General features: G+C 40.5%; 1 protein-coding gene across 1 annotated transcript in view; it reads left to right on the top strand.

Annotated features, from left to right (window-relative positions):
• borcs5 (BLOC-1 related complex subunit 5) overlaps positions 1 to 18,118 on the top strand; it is a 77,632-nt gene that overhangs the window by 28,578 nt on the left and 30,936 nt on the right. The gene's annotated exons all lie outside the window — the stretch shown is intronic.

The raw sequence follows: 18,118 nt of genomic DNA, 5'->3' as shown, positions 1-18,118 counted from the left end.
AAAAACTTACAGAAAGAAACTAAGAAAGTCATTAGGAAAGAAAAGATGAATTATGAAAGGAAGTTGGCGATTAACATAAAGGATACTAAGAGTTTTTTTAAATATATGAAGAATAAAAGAGTGACGAGGGTAGATATGGGACCGATTGAAAATGATGCTGGAGTAATTATAATGGATAACAAAGAGATGGCGGAGGAACTGAATGAGTATTTTGCATCAATTTTCACAGTGGAAGACATGAGCAATATACCTGATAGCCAGAGGTATCCGGGAATAGAATTCGGTACAGTCAAGATAACTAGAGAGAAAATGCTTGGGAAGCTCAGTGGACTAAGAATAGATAAGTCTCCCGGCCCGGATGAGGTGCACCCAAGGGTTCTGAAGTAGGTGGCTTTGGAGATTGTGGAAGCATTGGAAATTATCTTTCAGGAATCAATAGATTCTTGCATGGTTCCAGAGGACTGGAAGGTCACAAATATAGTTCCGCTATTTAAGAAAGGAAGGAGGCAGCAAAAAGAAAATTACAGACCTATTAGTCTGACATCGGTGGTTGGAAAAATATTGGAGTCAATCCTCAAGGACAAGGTTATGAGATACCTCGAGGTGCATGACAAGATAGGCCCAAGCCAGCATGGTTTCATGAAGGGAAGATCATGCCTTACCAACTTATTGGAATTTTTGCAAAAGGCCTTCGATAAGGTGCCGCATATGAGGCTGCTTAATAAGATGAGAGCCCATGGAATTATAGGAAAGATATTGAAATGGGTGGAGCATTGGCTGATAGGCAGAAAGCAAAGGGTGGGAATAAAGGGATCCTATTCTGATTGGTTGCCGGTTACTAGTGGTGTTCCGCAGGGGTCGGTGTTGGGGCCGCTTCTTTTTACGATGTATATCGATGATATGGATTATGGATTAAATGGTTTTGTGGCCAAGTTTGCGGATGACACCAAGATAGGTGGAGGAGCAGGAAATGTTGAAGAAACGGAAAGGTTGCAGAGAGACTTAGTCAGTTTAGGAGAGTGGGCAAAGAAATGGCAGATGAGATACAATGTTGACAAATGTACGGTTGTACATTTCGGAAGAAGAAATAATCGAGCAGATTATTATTTAGATGGGGAGAAAATTCAAAAATCAGAAGTGCAAAGGGACTTGGGGGTCCTCGTGCAGGATACCCTAAAGGTTAACCACCAAGTTGGATCAGTGGTAAGGAAAGCGAATGCTATGTTGGCATTCATTTCAAGAGGAATAGTGTATAAGAGTAAGGAGGTGTTGATGAGGCTCTATGGGGCATTAGTGAGACCTCATTTGGAATACTGTGTGCAGTTTTGGGCCCCCTATCTTAGAAAGGATATACTGATGTTGGAGAGAGTTCAGAGAAGATTTACGAGGATGATTCCTGGAATGCAGGGGCTACCATATGAGCAGCGTCTGTTGGCTCTTGGATTGTATTCATTAGAGTATAGAAGAATGAGAGGGGATCTCATAGAAACGTTTCGATTGTTGAAAGGGTTGGACAGAGTAGATGTGGAAAGGTTGTTTCACTTGGTGGGTGAGTCCAGGACAAGAGGCCATAGTCTTAGAATTAGAGGGTACCCAGTTAAAACAGAGATGAGGAGAAATTTTTTTAGCCAGAGGGTCGTGGATTTGTGGAATTCGTTGCCACATATGGCTGTGGAGGCCCGATCATTGGGGGTGTTTAAGGAGGAGATTGACAGGTATCTAATTAGTCAGGGTATCAAGGGATATGGGGAAAAAGCCAGAAATTGGAACTAGATGCGTGAATAATTTAGCTCATGGGGGAGCTGCGGAGCAGACTTGATGGGCCGAATGGCTTACTTCTCCTTTGTCTTGTGTGTGTGTAAAACCTTCAGCTTGCACCTCTTGAAGTAGTCCATTGTGGACTTTGAGGTGTATTTAGGATCATTATCCTGTTGTAGAAGCCATCCTCTTTTCATCTTCAGCTTTTTTTTTACAGACGGTGTGATGTTTGCTTCCAGAATTTGCTGGTATTTAATTGAATTCATTCTTCCCTGTACCAGTGAAATGTTCCCTGTGCCACTGGCTGCAACACAAGCCCAAAGCATGATCGATCCACCCCCATGCTTAACAGTTGGAGAGGTGTTCTTTTCATGAAATTCTGCACTTTTTTTCTCCAAACATACTCATTGTGGCCAAAAAGTTCTTTTTTAACTTCTTCAGTCCACAGGACTTGTTTGTGCAGGTGTTGCTGCACAGTAGAACAGTGCACCACCACTCCAGAATCTGCTAAATCTTCCTGAAGGTCTTTTGCAGTCAAATGGGGGTTTTGATTTGCCTTTCTAGCCATCCTGCGAGCAGTTCTCTCGGAAAGTTTTCTTGGTCTTCCAGACCTCAACTTGATCTCCATTCTTCCTGTTAACTGCCATTTCTTAATTACATTACGAACTGAGGAAACGGCTACCTGAAAATGCTTTGCTATCTTCTTATAGCCTTCTCCTGCTTTGTGGGCATCATTTATTTTAATTTTCAGAGCGCTAGGCAGCTGGTGATTGTTGGGACAAGGTTTGAGGAGTCAGGGTATTTATAAAGCTTTGAAATTTGCATCACCTGGCCTTTCCTAACGATGACTGTGAACAAGCCATAACCCTAACAAGCTAATTAAGGTCTGAGATCTTGGTAAAAGTTATCTGAGAGCTCAAATCTCTTGGGGTGCCCAAACTTTTGCATGGTGCTCCTTTCCTTTTTTTCACTCTAAAATTGTACAAAACAAAAATAATACACTAATCTTGCTAAAATGTTGAAAAGGATATTCCATCTTTAACTTTAATGATTTCTGGAGATCAGTTCACCTTCTACTCACTTAACTATTCACAGTAACAGAAATTTTGACCAGGGGTGCCCAAACTTTTGCATGCCACTGTATGTTATTTTAAAAGGTAATTCAAATATGAAGTATGGTGAAATTTACAGAATGGTTCACCATTTTCTTCACTGAGCAGCCTCAAAGTAATGGACATGTTGATCACATTTTTGCTTCATCTGTGTTTGGTAATCTGCTTGTTGCAAGTCTCTAATTTAAACCATAAGAAGTTAGTTGACAAGTAATTATGAGATCAATTGTTGTGAATGGAGCCATATGACACGATAGAAGTCCCTTTCCTCCGTCAAGTCGAGGCTGCCTCACAGTGTCATTGCATGCCTACCCACAGATGTTTCCTTTAACTTTTTCCCAACAGCTATCCCCAGATTCTACTGCCTACCTATAGTGACCAGCTATCCTGGCAACCCACGTCTTGGAATGTTGGAGGGAACTAGAGAACTCGAGAAATACACCCAGTCACAAACAGAAAAGGCAGACTCCAAATGGACAGCATGAGAGAACTGAACCTGGTCATAGAAGGTGTGAGGTTGCAATCCCACTAGGTGCACCTGTGTCCAGACCAAATGATTTAAGATAAGGCTTTTATGATTCTTTAACATAACAGGATATAGGGTGGAAACAGGAAACATGCTGATTTAGCACATTGCATCCAAATCTGGATTTACAGATTTACACAAATTATAAAAGAAGAAAGTCCAGCACATTTTTGAATGTGAATTGTCAATGGTAGAACTGTATTGTATATGATGTTGAGTGTTTGATTTTCTGAGGGGTTTACATAATTAAAGAAAGGTATGTGGCATCTGGAATTTTCCGGTTAGCAGGCGATTTCCTTCCACACCGCTCTGACGTATTGGGAAATCATGTACGAGGCAAGTTACAGCAGTGGTTTGCTATTGCCTTCTGCCAGGTGAGTTTTTTAAGAGGTCACCAGCTCTTAACCCAGCATGGATGGAGAGCGTGCAAGGGTGCCAGCTGGAATCGAACTTGGGACCTCTCGCCCCGAAGTCCAGCACTGATGCCACTATGCCACCAGCCGGCTTCCTTCTGAAATTGTGTCAGATTTGAGAAACTGATGATATAACTGCACTGGAAGATTGTTGGTTGGTCTAAAGTAAAGTGTGTAGGCTGTTGTTGTTTGAAGAAATTATTTATGGCGATCTCTAGACTTCCTAACTGGAAATGGGGCCTTGAACACTGATTTTCTTGAAAAAGTAAAACAACTTATTATTGCATATTTTTTCAAGTGCAGTTGGACAAAATCCACCAGCTGAAAAACATGAACTGTATTTTACTTCTGATGATTGCACCATGTGAAGAAGCACTTTCATCATGGAATAAATCTTTTTTTTATAGGGTATAATCGCCATAATTGCAGATGTGAATAATTTGCATCTTTTCTTCTGAACTCCTCACCCAAGTTTTGAGTAAGATCTTTCTTTTATTCCAGTAGAGGGCGGATGTATAATACAAGAATGTTTTTGATCCATTTCAGTTGTCCTATAAGGCCTTATTTAGTGGTGACTGTATTTCAAAAAAATACTTGAGGTTTATAGAGCCACAAAGCACAGAAATGAACCATTCTGCCAAGGTGCCAACCATTCAAGCATCTGTATACAATAATCCCAATGTTCCTCACGTGTCCCCATCAACTCTTGGTCTTCCCCCACCTTGCAGCTTCCTCAGCCCCCTTTCACTTGTCACCCACCTACATTAGAGATAATCTTTAGCTAATTAACCTACCAACCTGCACATGCTTGAAATGTGGAACTAAATTCAAGCACCTAGAGGTAGCCCACGCTATCACAGAGTTGTGCTGCAATGAAACAGGACCTCTGGCCCAACTGGTCCATGCCAACTAAGATGCTCCATCCAGGCTTGTCCTATTTGTCGGCATTTAGCCCATCACCTTCTAAACTTTTCCTATCCGTGTTATGAATAGAAATAGTAATTTAAATAACAACTGCCGTTTAAAAGTTGTTACTGATCTGCCACAACTACTTCCTCTGGCAGCTTATTCTACAAACTGTATATACGTAGCACTTTTTGTGTAACAAAAAATTTACCCCTTAAATTCCTATTAAATCTTTCCCCTCTTACCTTAAAATATGACTGCTAGTTCTTGAAAAGTTCAAGTACATTTATTGTCAAAGTATGCATACATCATACAACCTTGAGATTTGTGTCCTAACAGGCAGCCACAAAACAGAAACCCAAAAGAGTCCAGGAGGATTAAAAAAAAGACCATCAAATACCCAAGGTGCAGAGAAAAAAAACAATTTATGCAAACAATAGACACAAGCAAATAGTGTTCTGAACTGAAGTCCACAAAGAGAGTTTGTCCACAGACCATTAGTTCAGGGCAGATCCAACCCTGGGAGAAAAACTGAGTGAATTCATTGAGTGCACTGACTATATCATGGAGAACATGGATGGTTTCTACAGAGTACTGGAGGTTAGAATTGAACCTGGGTGAAAGATGCCATTTGAAAATATTCTGCAGGTAATAAGTGTCATTTTCATGTTTTAATTCAGAATCACAGTTGTATCAGTTTATCTATTGAGAATCACAATTGCCTATCGCCACAATAGGTCAATGGCAGATGCACTCTCAGTGGCTTTTCACATGGCTTTAGACCACCTGGACAACACAAACACCTATGACAGGATGCTGTTCATCGACTATAGCTCAGCATTTAATACCATCATTCCCACAGTCTTGATTGAGAAGTTACAAAGCCTGGGCCTCTGTACCTCCCTCTGCAATTGGATCCTCGACTTCCTAACTGGAAAACCACAATTGGTGCGGATTGGTGATAACATCTCCCCCTTGCTGACGATCAACTCTGGTGCACCTCAGGGGTGTATGCTTAGCCCCCGCCTTACTCTCTCTATACCCATGACTGTGTGGCTAGGCATAGCTCAAATACTATCTATACATTTGCTGATGATACAACCATTGTTGGTAGAATCTCAGATGGTGACAAGAGGGCATGCAGGAGTGTGATATGCCAAGTAGTGGAGTGGTGTCGCAGCAACAACCTGGCACTCAACGCCAGTAAGACGAAAGCGAGATGATTGTGGACTTCAGGAAGGGTAAGACGAAGGAACACATACCAATCCTTGTAGAGGGATCAGAAGTGAAGAGAGTGAGCAGTTTCAAGATCTCTGAGCACCGAACCTGGTCACAACATATTGATGTAGTTAAAAAGAAGGCAAGACAACGATCTTACTTCATTAGGAGTTTGAAGAGATTTGACATGTCAACAAATACACTCAAAAACTTCTATTAATGCACTGTGGAGAGCATTCTGACAGGCTGCATCACTGTCTGGTGGTGGTAGGGGGGCTACTGCACAGGATGGGAAGAAGCTGCAGAGGGTTGTAAATGTAGTCGGCTCCATCATGGGTACAGGTTTCCCCCTCCATCCGAAGGTAGAGCATTCCTATGAAACGGTTCATAAGCTGGAAAGTCATAAAGCGAAGAAGGAATTACCATTTATTTACATGGGAAAATTTTGTAAGCGTTCGCAGACCCAAAAATAACCTACCAAATCATGCCAAATAACACATAAAACCTAAAATAACAGTAACATATAGTAAAAGCAGTAATGATATGGTAAATACACAGCTTATATAAAGTAGAAATACTTTTCCACAATCATTGCCTGAACTGTTCTCCATGGCGAAAATCTCACACAACTGCCGTCGGCAAAAACACGGTACAAGCACTCTCCAGTAACCTTTAAGCTATGATGCTGCCAAATCATACCAAATAACACGTAAAAATACACAGCCAATATAAAGTAGAAATAATGTATGTACAGTGTAGTATCACTTAGCGGAATTGGGAAAGCACGGAGCACACTGATGGTGGTGTGTTAGACTTGTCAGAGTTTGGGTGGTGCAGTGGCCCCCACCCTCCAGGCCGCCGACTGATACATTGCCGCGAAGCATGCAGTGATACAGCGGTAGCCGGGACGCATCCAGCACATCTTTAAGAAAAAAGCCGAAATAAACATGCTAATTAATTAGGTGCTACCCGGCACGTAATTGTCAGCCCAAATCAGTGCCAATTGCCGATTGCATCGCCTCTGATCTGGGCCGACAATTACGTGTCGGGCGGCACCTAATTAATTAGCATGTTTATTTCGGCTTTTTTCTTAAAGATGTGCTGTGTGTCTCCTGGCTACTGCTGCATTCTCCGCGAATCGGTTTCTGTCCGCGGCCTGGATGTTGGGGTGGTGGGACACTGGGGTGTCATCTCATCATCGATCAGGGCAGGCAGCTCATCTTCTCTTATGACTGCCCGCCTCAATGTTGAAGGTTGAGGTTCGTCGTCTGCTGTGGCTGTTGTGGAAGGCTTGCTTGACTGCTGAGCCTCGTGCATTTTTAGATCATACAGTTCTTTGTAAGCACTCAAACCATCCTGCAAATATCCCCTTAACCGACGGACCCTTTCAAAATTAAAGTCGTACTTTATCGTCACTCATTCGGTTTCGATTGTTATCCTTTCCTCTTCCAATTGTATCAGCTCTTCATCTATCAGTTCTTGGTCATGGGATGCCAAAACCTCTTCAACATATCTCCATTGCTTCCACAAGCCAAACTCACTTCGTCCTTACTTCGTTCACCATGATCAAAACGCTTAATTGTGTCTGGTTTTACGCTAAGTGTAACACCCTTACGAGCTCTTTCAGGCTTTTCCGATACCTTAGAACTCATCTTGCAAACGGCTGCTCACAGGCACGTGTTTAAGCAATGCCGGTGAGATTGCAGTTCTGAATCCGGGGGAGAGCGGCTGCTCGGGGCACGCACTGCTTTTTTGTAACAGTGAAAACACCTTCTGTTAGCGAAAACAGGGTACCAATGTAGTTCTTTCGTAACAGTGAGGTTTCGTAAAGCGAACGTTCAAAAAGCGGGGGACACCTGTACCAGCCTACAAAGTACCCAGGACATCATCAAGGAATGGTGTCTCAGAAAGGCAGTATCCATTATTAGGGACCACCAGAACACAGGTCATGCCCTTTTCTCACTGTTACCATCAGGGAGGAGGTACAGAAGCCTGTATTCAGGAACAGCCTCTTCCCCTCTGGCATCTGATTTGTAAATGGACATTGAACCCTTGAACACTACCTCACTTTTTAAATATTCATTATTTGTTTTTTTGCATGATTTTTTTATCTGTTCAATATGCATATACTGTCATTGATTTACTTATTTATTATTATTTTATTTATTTTTCTTTGATATTATGTTTTGCATTGAACTGCTGCTGCTAAGTTAACATTTCACGACACATGCCGGTGATATTAATTCTGATTCTGATCTACCCACTCTGGACTTTTTCTCCAATCTATTTTGTCTAGAAAGAAACAATTAAATTTGAATTTCAAACTCAAAATAAAAAGAAAAAATCTTGAGTCCTGACGAAGAGTTCTGGCCCAAAACATTGACTGATCGTTTCCACGGATGCTGCCTGACCCGCTGAGTTCCTCCAGCGTATTGTGAGTGTTGTTTTGACCCCAGCATCTGCAGATTATTTTGTGTATTTGAATACTTGCTATTCCACACAAATTCTGAGCAGGCAATATATTTAAATTCCTCTATTTTTTTTTGAAAGCTCTCTCATTTGCTACCTGGTCAGAGCTCTGAATGTAGCTCAGCCAAGTTTACTAGTAGTGACCAGGCTACAGGAAATGCTTGAAACTAAAATGGTGCAAGTTGTATGGAACACTCTTCCACAAAGAACAACTGGTCAATTATTAATTTGAAACCTAAGATAGCCAATTTGTATTAACAGAAAGAGGCCAAGAATGTGAGCAGTGGCACATGTCATACAGCCACTGTGACCTTGCTGTGAGGAAAATCCTGTAGCAGGATGCTGCCTGGTTTAGAAAGTATGCATTATGATCAGAGATTAAGGGAGCTAGGGCTTTACTCTTTGGAGAGAAGGAGGATGAGAGGAGACATGATAGAGGTGTACAAGATAATAAGAGGAATAGATAGAGTGGATAGCCAGCGCCTCTTCCCCAGGGCACCACTGCTCAATACAAGAGGACATGGCTTTAAGCTAAGGGGTGGGAAGTTCAAAGGAGATATTAGAGGAAAGTTTTTTACTCAGAGAGTGGTTGGTGCGTGGAATACACTGCCTGAGTCAGTGGTGGAGGCAGATACACTAGTGAAGTTTAAGAGACTACTGGACAGGTATATGGAGGAATTTAAGGTGGGGGCTTATATGGGAGGTAGGGTTTGAGGGTCGGCACAACATTGTGGGCCAAAGGGCCTGTACTGTGCTGTACTATTCTATGTTCGATGAAGATTTCCTCTGCTTGCAAGTGGTGCCTCATGTAGCATCACTTTAAAAAGACGCTTCACTCCCAAGGTGCTGCAGCAGCAGCAAACTTACTGTGGACATGATGGCTCTCTTCACCAAAGGCAGGCTAAGATCAGAATCTTCCACTTGCTATGTGAGTATAGGTCTTGATAGACTATCTGACCCTGGCAGTTTAAATTCACTTCCATTAGGTAAACTTACAGCTGTCATTTACAGGAAAATTAATCCCTCAAGCTCATTCTCAATAAGGTCATGGTGTCATCTAAATTTACTGTCCACATTTCTTGCCAGTTTCTATTGATAAAGCTTGTCTGTGTTAGGTTGTAAATTAATAGTTGACCATTTGCTAATTGTAGAGGAATGTTCCACATGATTCATATCTTTCTTATTTGAAGTGTTTCTTGACATCATTCCTGAAAGATCGGTTTCATTTTTAGACCTTATTCTTCAGTCCATGCCTTGTCACTTCTGGGAATTTGTCACCCTTTAGCTTTACTGTTTTTGACATTTGCCAGTTTTGATACCATCCCAGGTTCAATGTTATTTTCTTTGCAATATTTTCTTTAACATCCTCTATTTTTGCTATAATATAAATACAAAGTTTAGCACACTTGATTTCTATAATTACATTTAAATGGACATTATTGGTTATTTAAAAATGCCTATAATGTTTAAGGGCAGCCTGTTTTCCTTTCATTGTAGTAAAATATTTGCTCTGATTTCGACAACCCTTGCAAGTTTCATAATTCCTTTTTTTGAGCCCTTGTTTTGTCTCAAGTCACCTTTGCTAGTTCTCTGTGTAAAAAAAAATCTCTGCCTTTTATTCACAGTTATGAAAAAATCTATAAATGCTGGAAATCCAGAGCCACACACACAAAATGCTGGAGGAACTCAGCAGGTTAGGCAGCATCTATGGAAAAGAGTACAGTCAGTGTTTCAGGCCAAGACCCTTCCTCAGAACTCATTTCCATAGATGCTGCTTGACCTGCTGAGTTCCTCCAGCATTTTGTGTGTGGCCTTTTATTGGTTCAAGATAATTTTTAGTATCGGTGGATAATTAATGTTGATCTGGGTTTGTTTTTAATAAAAGAAAATAAACATATAGTACATTGAACACACAGATACTTTACTTTTTATTATGTGAATTAATTGCTTCATTTTGAATTACACTGCATTTATATTTTTTTACTAAAGGCAAACCCAGATGAGCATTTTTTTCTGAGAATCACCTTGGCTTAATACAGTGTATCAATATCTGGCTGGTTTGTTTTTTAAATCTGCTATTTTTAGTATGCATGTGATTACAGGTGAGTAGACGGTGCAGGCAAGGATGGAAGTAGATTCAAGATTCCAAGTATATTTATGTACACAGTGTACAAATCTGAGATTCATCTTCCCCACAGACAGCCATGAAACAAAGAACAACCATGGAGCCAGTTCAATGGAAAAAAAAATCATCAAAACCCCCACACGAAAAACAAAACAAGTCGTGCAAACGGCAACAAAACAAAAACTAGCGAAAACACAGGATATAAAACACATACTCAAAAGGCATATTTCAGTTCAGCTCAGTGTTCATTATCTGCCAGCTGCCTCAATTCAAAATCGCCCAAACCAGCAGCAAGAAAAGGAGTGACCAGAAAAACTAGAGTACATCATAAATGTGAATTAGAGCCTACAATCCACAAACCGTGTTGATTAAATCGTGCTCTGGCACCATCCTCCAGTAGCATTGAGGGGGGAGGGAGAGAAATCGCATATTTCTAGTATTAACCTGAAGACATTTTTAAATGTGAGGTATAAAGTGTGATTCAGTAATAACTTTAGCCCATAAATACCTAAATGTTCAGCTCCTGTTTACAGTACAATGCAATGTGACCTTGTTGCTGACTAAAAAAGGATGGAATGAAAATGATTTGGATAAGCTTATAATGTAAAAATGGTCTTTTGTTTGTCTGTGGAAAGCATTAGCAAATACTAATGAATTGAAATCAGACTTGACTGAATGAAAGATTTCTTATTCCAATAAGTCTGTACATACAAACATTCTTTATTGACAAGAATGAAAAACACTGCTGTTTGTGTTCAGTATATTAATGAACAAATCACTTCAAGGGTGAAAGGTTAAGATCCCACAAGGCATGCATAATGCATTGAAATTAAGAAAACAATGTTGTGCTTGGGCATCTGTCTAAATATACATAAAGAGCACAATGTAATCATTTGTTTTAAGATTTTTAGCTTTGTGTTTCTTTTATTGAAAGTTAGTCTTGTTTATCTTTGTCTTGTACTTAAAATTAAAATGGCATAGTCACTTTTTTAAACAAGAGAAAATTTGCAGATGCTGGAAATCCAAGCAACACACACAAAATATTGGAGGAACTCAGCAGGCCAGGCAGCATCCATAGAAAAGAATATAGTCAATGTTTCAGGCCGAGACCCTTCATCGGGACTGATAAAGGATCTTGGCCCAAAACATCCATTGTACTCTTTTCCACAGATGCTGCCTGGCCTGCGTCGAGTATATTCTTTTCCATAGATGCTGCTTGGCCTGCTGAGTTCCTCCAGCATTTTGTGTGTGTTACTTACTCAATTTCTCATTCTGTTAGTTGGCTTCTGAAAGCTTGCAGTAATTCTTTGTTTAAATTTTGTGACTTTCAAAAAGATATTTTTGTCTACTTTTGCCTTTGTAGTTGTATCTAAATCTAGTCACAATACATAAGGTCTGCAACAGTCTGCTGTATTGTATGTGTTGTTTGGGTACTAGGGAAGCAGGTTTTGTTGGAGTCTTGTCTATAGTGTGTTCTGCATTTTTTTTAACATTACTATTCTTGGCAACTGGTGGCAAGTTATTTAAGGTGTGGAGATTGCTGAAGATGATCTAATGAATATGAGGCTTGTTGGGTGGAATCTATCACTAGTTTGAGTGGCTGGTGGGAGGTGAGAGCTAGATGAAGTTAGAGGTCTGTCAGTTATGATGGAGGGACAACCACCATAACTGAGGAAAATTGAAGCCCTCTCAGTGATATTGCTGCAGGTGGGACCAGAGGAACCAGGAGAATGGAGTGTAATGGTTACAGAGGGCAGCTTGTGAAGTGATGTAGACAAGATGGCAGTGGGAATGTTGGATTTGTAATGGATATTTGTAACCCAATCCCTGAGATGGAGATGGAGAAATCAGAAGGGGGAAAAGAAGATACAGAGCTAGGCCATGTAAAAGTGACAGGAGACTGGAAATTAACAGCAAAGGGAGAAGCTATCAGTGGTGATAAGAAACTGGGCTGGGGAGAAAGAATAGAGTCAAGGCAGGAAGCAATCATTTCTGTAGGATGAGAACAAATTGGAATAGTTCCACTGAGATCGTCCTCTTTGACAACAGTTCAGTTTTTTATTGTCTCCACAAGTGCTGTCTGATATCTGCTAGGTATTTCAAGTATTTTCTTTTATTCCAGATTTCAGCAAATGCAGTGTTCTGTACTCACAGGTTTTTCAATCTACTGAAAAGTTTCAGCATTTTCTGTTTAGTATATAAATCAAAATATTAATTAATGTACTGTAAATGCTGGAGCAGTCACAGTTGGAGTAGTGTATGTAGTTCTGATTGCCATGCCATAGGAAGAATGTGAGAGTGCAAAGGAGATCCACTGTTGCCTGTATTAGAGGACTTTATTTAGGGGGAGAGATTGGATCAGCTGGGTTTCTTTCCCTGGAGGGAAGGAGGCTGAGTAATGACCAAAGAGGAGTACAAAAGAGGAATAATTGGGTAGATTATGAGAATCTTTTTTTCCCCCCTTGGTAGGGTTATTAAAAACAAGAGGGTATAGATTTGAGGTGAGAGGAAGGAGTTTTAAAGAGCATGTGGGGGTAAAGTTTTTTTTACACAGTGAGTGGTTGATAACTGGAATGTACTGCCAGAGGAAGTAGTAGAGTCAGATACAGTCGGTATGCTTAAGAGGCATTTAGGCAGACACTTAAATAGGCAAGGTGTAGAAATATGCAGTTCTAATAAGGGCAGATGGGATTAGTGTACACTGTTAGCATGGATGTGCTGGGTCAAAGTGCTTGTATGTGTGATGAACAGGTAATTCCAGTTTATGTGTACTTTATATGGCATGAAGCTAAAGGTCAAATCACAAACTGAAGTACTAATGACATAATCTGAAGCACTAGCAAAATTTGGGCACAAAACTATCAGTCAAAACAAATTCAAAAGATTTAAGGCATGCCGTTTGGATGGTGGAAGCAATTCTCATGTTTCGAAGGCAAAAAGTACAATTACTGATGTGCCTTGCTTACTGGTTGACAGCTCTCAACAGATTAAACAATTTAGTCTGCTTCCTCAAAAATATTTTGCCTGTATTCTCTGGGCAATCAGTTCAATTCCAACAGAAGCTTGACTTGGTGAGCAATATGTACTGTATTCATGTTCTAAAGTTTCAAGGTCAATCCTGGAAAGGCAAGCAGAAAAATAAACGTACACTCTGCCCTCATAGTTAGAGAAATGATTACTCCAGCTATGTAATAGATTACTTAAAATTCAGCTGCCACATTTCCAGCACCAAATGTATTTCATATCAAGCCAAGCTAATGGGTTGTTTCTGAATCCTTCACTAATTCACAGAACTGTAAATCCTAGCAGGAACCTGAAGGCTACAAACAAGTAATTTGACCTTGTATATTTTTGCCACTTTTAGTGGGTCAGGAAATCCTGAAATGGTTAGGATTGCATTTTTTTAAAAAAGGCAATTGCATTATCTTAATATTTTTCAAAACCTAAGTTGTTAAAGCTCTGTCATACATGGTAAGACTTGTTATGTTGCAAAAAAAAAAACTGAATTGGCTCTGCTTCGTGAAACATAGGCCTCCAGTCTACACTCTTTTAGCTGACGAGCAAATGGCAAGGGATCTGGAACTCATTGCCTGAAAGGAAGATGGTGTTAGGATGACAATGAGAATTTGCTTTTGATCAGCATAAGTGTGATTGGATGTATGGCCTCCACTGTTGCAACTTTTCTATGATTATTAGTTTGAAATTAGTGCAGAGAGTTTGTGATGTGCTGCTGAACACCAGCCATAACGTACTGTTCTGTCATGCAGTCCCTAAAGCACCGGCTTCAGAGCACTGGAAACTTAATTTATACTGTAGGTTTATGAAGCAAGGTGTCAGATGTCTTTGAACACTGAGAATTTCATTAATGCTGTAACATACCATAAGACATGGGAGCAGAATCAGGCCATTCCATCTTGTTTGATTAATTATCCCTTCTCAACCCCATTCTCCTGCCTTCTCCCTGTGCCCTTAAACACTCTGATTAATCAAGAACCTGTCAACTTCCACCTTAAGTATACACAATGACTTGGCCTGCGATGATTCACCACCCTCTGGCTAAAGAAAGTATTCCTCAACTCTGTTCTAAAGGGGGCTCTTTTGTACATGTTGTATGGGAATGTCCAGGGGTTTTTGGTTTGTGGGGGAAGGTTATCAGTACTCTTACAGAACTAACGGGAGTACAATTACCAATGGGCCCCGCTGTACATCTTCTAAATGATGACTCCCACCTTTCCCTTAGGGAAAAAACACGCAAAGTCTGGCTGGCAGGCCTGACTGCAGCTAAGGAGATTGTAGTTCAGTGTTGGAAACCCCCCCATGATATTTCAAATATTCACTGGCTTTGGAGCTTTTTGGACATTTCTTACCTGGAACTTTCATCAGCAAGAGTAAATGATGCACGACCAAACACAGTCTTAATGTGGACAAATTTGATATCTAACATAAAAGATCTTTTGTTAAAATAGGAATGCTTTTTCTGTGTATGCACTACTATTCAGTTGGTTGGTGGAGGGTAGCTGGGTTAAACTGTCAAAATGTAATTGGCAGTTGGTTGTATTGAATGTAATTTGTTGGTGTTGCAATAAAAAATTAGTAATAAAAAAAACTCTGTTCTAAAGGGACGTCCCTCTATTCTGAGGCTACCCTGTCACAAATGGCAGTGGATGGCAACATTGGCAAGTGAAGAGCTGCAAGAATTAGGTTCTCCTTTCTGGACAGTGGCTGGAGTAGAAACAGAAGATCTTTCTCCTGGCCCTTCCCACCTCCACCTCCAGTTGATAATGACCTTTGTGCGCTTGCTGTTATAAAGCTTACTGAAATAAAATGGAACTGTTATACTAATTGAGTATGATTCAGTATTTTGCGGTGATACTATCTCTCATCCCCAACATTTGAGGAGTGTTTGATGGCTCTGGGCTCTACTCACTGGAGTTTAGAAGACTGAGGGAGATCTCATTGAACCCTATTGAATATTGAAAGGCCTGAATAGAGTGTATGTGGAGAGGATGTTTCCAAAAGTGGGAAAGTCTAAGACCAGAGGGCACAGCCTCAGAATAGGAAGAGGTTCCCTTAGAACAGAGATGAAGAGGAGTTTCTTTAGCCAGAGCATGGTAAATCTCTGGAATTCATAGCCACAGGCACCTGTGGAGCCCAAGTGATTGAGTACGTTTAAAGCAGAGTTTGTTAGGTTCTTGGTTAGTATGAGTGTCAAAGATTATGGGGAGAGTTAGGAGAATGAAGTTGAGAGAAAATAGATCAGCTGTGATCGAATGATGGGGCAGACTCAATGGGTTTAAAGGCTTAATTCTGTTCTTAAGCCTAATTGCTGGGAATACACGGGGTTTTGGGGCACCATTTGAGGTACATTTTTAACATTCCAAAGCAATACTCAGAGTTATAATATACCCTTGTGGCACATATGTAGAATATTTTAATATTCATAGTGATTTTCATATGTTTTGTATTATTGTATCATGTGACCTCACCTGTTAATGTGTTTGATGCTAGTGAGAAATAAAGCAGCATTTGATAATAATTACTGAGGTTCCATTCAGCATACCTGAAAGAATGAAATATATGGCCAATAATTCAGAAATATATATTATTGCTGATGAATCCCTTTCTGTAATCTTGTGTACTGTGAAGCAACTGATCAACAGTAGTACATTGTAGGTATTTTAAGGGTGAAAAATATTCTACAGGGAATTGCCCCACATAATAAGCTTGCAACAGTTTAGAAATGTTTCTTTTTAATTTTCTTCTGTTAATATCAAATGATAATTACATAATTACTCCACACTTTAGACTCTATTCATGAATAAAAGAGAACTTCTGAATATCTTACTAATAACACTTTATTAATAGCAGTCACTGCTAACAATGGAGAAGCGAGCGGTGGTGATGGTGGAGGTGCAGGGAAGGCATGGTTGGGAGAAGTGGAAGCAGAGTCGAGGCAGAGTCGGCATGTCCCCCGAGAGCGAGGAAATTCCCGATATCTGATTGATTTAAACACCGAGCCAAATTGGAAAGGTTGAGAACGGGCTGAATCGTGATGGCAGGGTTCAGGCCCAGAGCGGTATGAGAGCAAGGAATGACCCGATGTTTGAACAACTTAAATGCTGGGCCAGATTGAAAAGGTCAGGGTGTCTGGACTGGTGGCGAGGCAAAGTTTGGTGGATGGTGTCTACATGGAATTTAGTAAGGGATTTGACAAGGTCCCATACAGGGGGCTGGTCAAGAAGGTTCAGTCGCTCGGCATTTAGGATGAGGTAGTAAATTGGATTAGACATTGGTTTTGTGGGAGAAGCCAGAGAGTGGTAGTAGATGGTTGCCTCTCTGACTGGAGGCTGTGACTAGTGGTGTGCCGCAGGGATTGATGCTGGGTCCATTGTTGTTTGTCATTTATATTAATGATATGCATGATAATATGGTTAACTGGATCAGCAAATTTGGGAATGACATCAAGATTGGTGGTGTAGTGGACATTGAGGAAGGCTATCATAACTTGCAGAGGAATCTGCATCAGCTGGAAAAATGGCAATTTAATACAGACAAGTGTGAGGTTTTGCACTTCGTTAAGTCCAACCAGGGTAGGTCTTACACAGAGAACGGTAGGGGACTGAAAAGTGTGGGAGAAGAAAGGAATCTGGGAATACAAGTTCATAATTTGTTGAAAGTGGCGTCACAGGTAGAGAGGGTCATAAAGAAAGCTTTTGGTACATTGGTCTGGAGAACCTGAGTTATAAGGAAGGATTGAATAGGCTAGGGCTGTATTCTTTAGAACGGAGAAGATTAAGAGGAGAATTGAAAGAAGTATACAAAATAATGAGGGGTATTGATAGGGTAAATGCAAGCAAGCTTTTTCCACTATGTCTGGGTGGGACTACAACCAGAGGTCATGGCTTAAGGGTGAAAGGTAAGAAGTTTAAGAGGAACATGAGGAGAAACTTCTTCACAGGGTTGTGAGAATGTGGAATGAGCTGCTAGCACAAGTGGTCCATGTGAACTCAATTCCACCATTTAAGAGAAGTTTGGAAAGCTACATGGATAGTAGGGATATGGAGGGCTGTGTTCCTGGTGCAGGTTGATGGGAGTAGGCAGCTTAAATAGTTTCAGCATAGACTAGATTGACCAAAGGGCCTGTTTCTGTGCTGTACTTCTCTATGACTCTGCTCGCTGCTCCACGATGTTTACTCAGCTCCATACTGAACTGAGGCTGTGGTCTGCTCCATCTGCAGATATGCCTGGCTTCTTGTCTTTCCTAAAACTTTGGTTCTGAAGCTGTTTGCTTACTTTTATTGTTTGCGAGATTTTTTTTCCCTTTCTCTGTGTGTTGAGTGTTTGATGGTCTTTTCATGGGTTCTTTTGAGGTTTCTTTTTTTAGTTGCTGCAAGATGAATCTTAAGATTGTATAATGTATACATTGATTATAAATGTATTTTGAACTTTGAATATCAGTGTGTATATTCTGTTGTTATTGATGTGTATGAATTTTCACATGCTCTGTAGCATGTATTGTCATATTTGACTGTTGGCAATGCTGTTAACTCTTGTATTTAAAAACATTGTACATTAGATTTGCTGGTTCTTG

This window comes from Mobula birostris, chromosome 9 (genome assembly GCF_030028105.1).
Source record: "Mobula birostris isolate sMobBir1 chromosome 9, sMobBir1.hap1, whole genome shotgun sequence".
Taxonomy (NCBI): domain Eukaryota; kingdom Metazoa; phylum Chordata; class Chondrichthyes; order Myliobatiformes; family Myliobatidae; genus Mobula; species Mobula birostris.
Note: the sequence above shows the minus strand (reverse complement) of the source record. Positions and strands in the feature narration are given on the sequence as shown.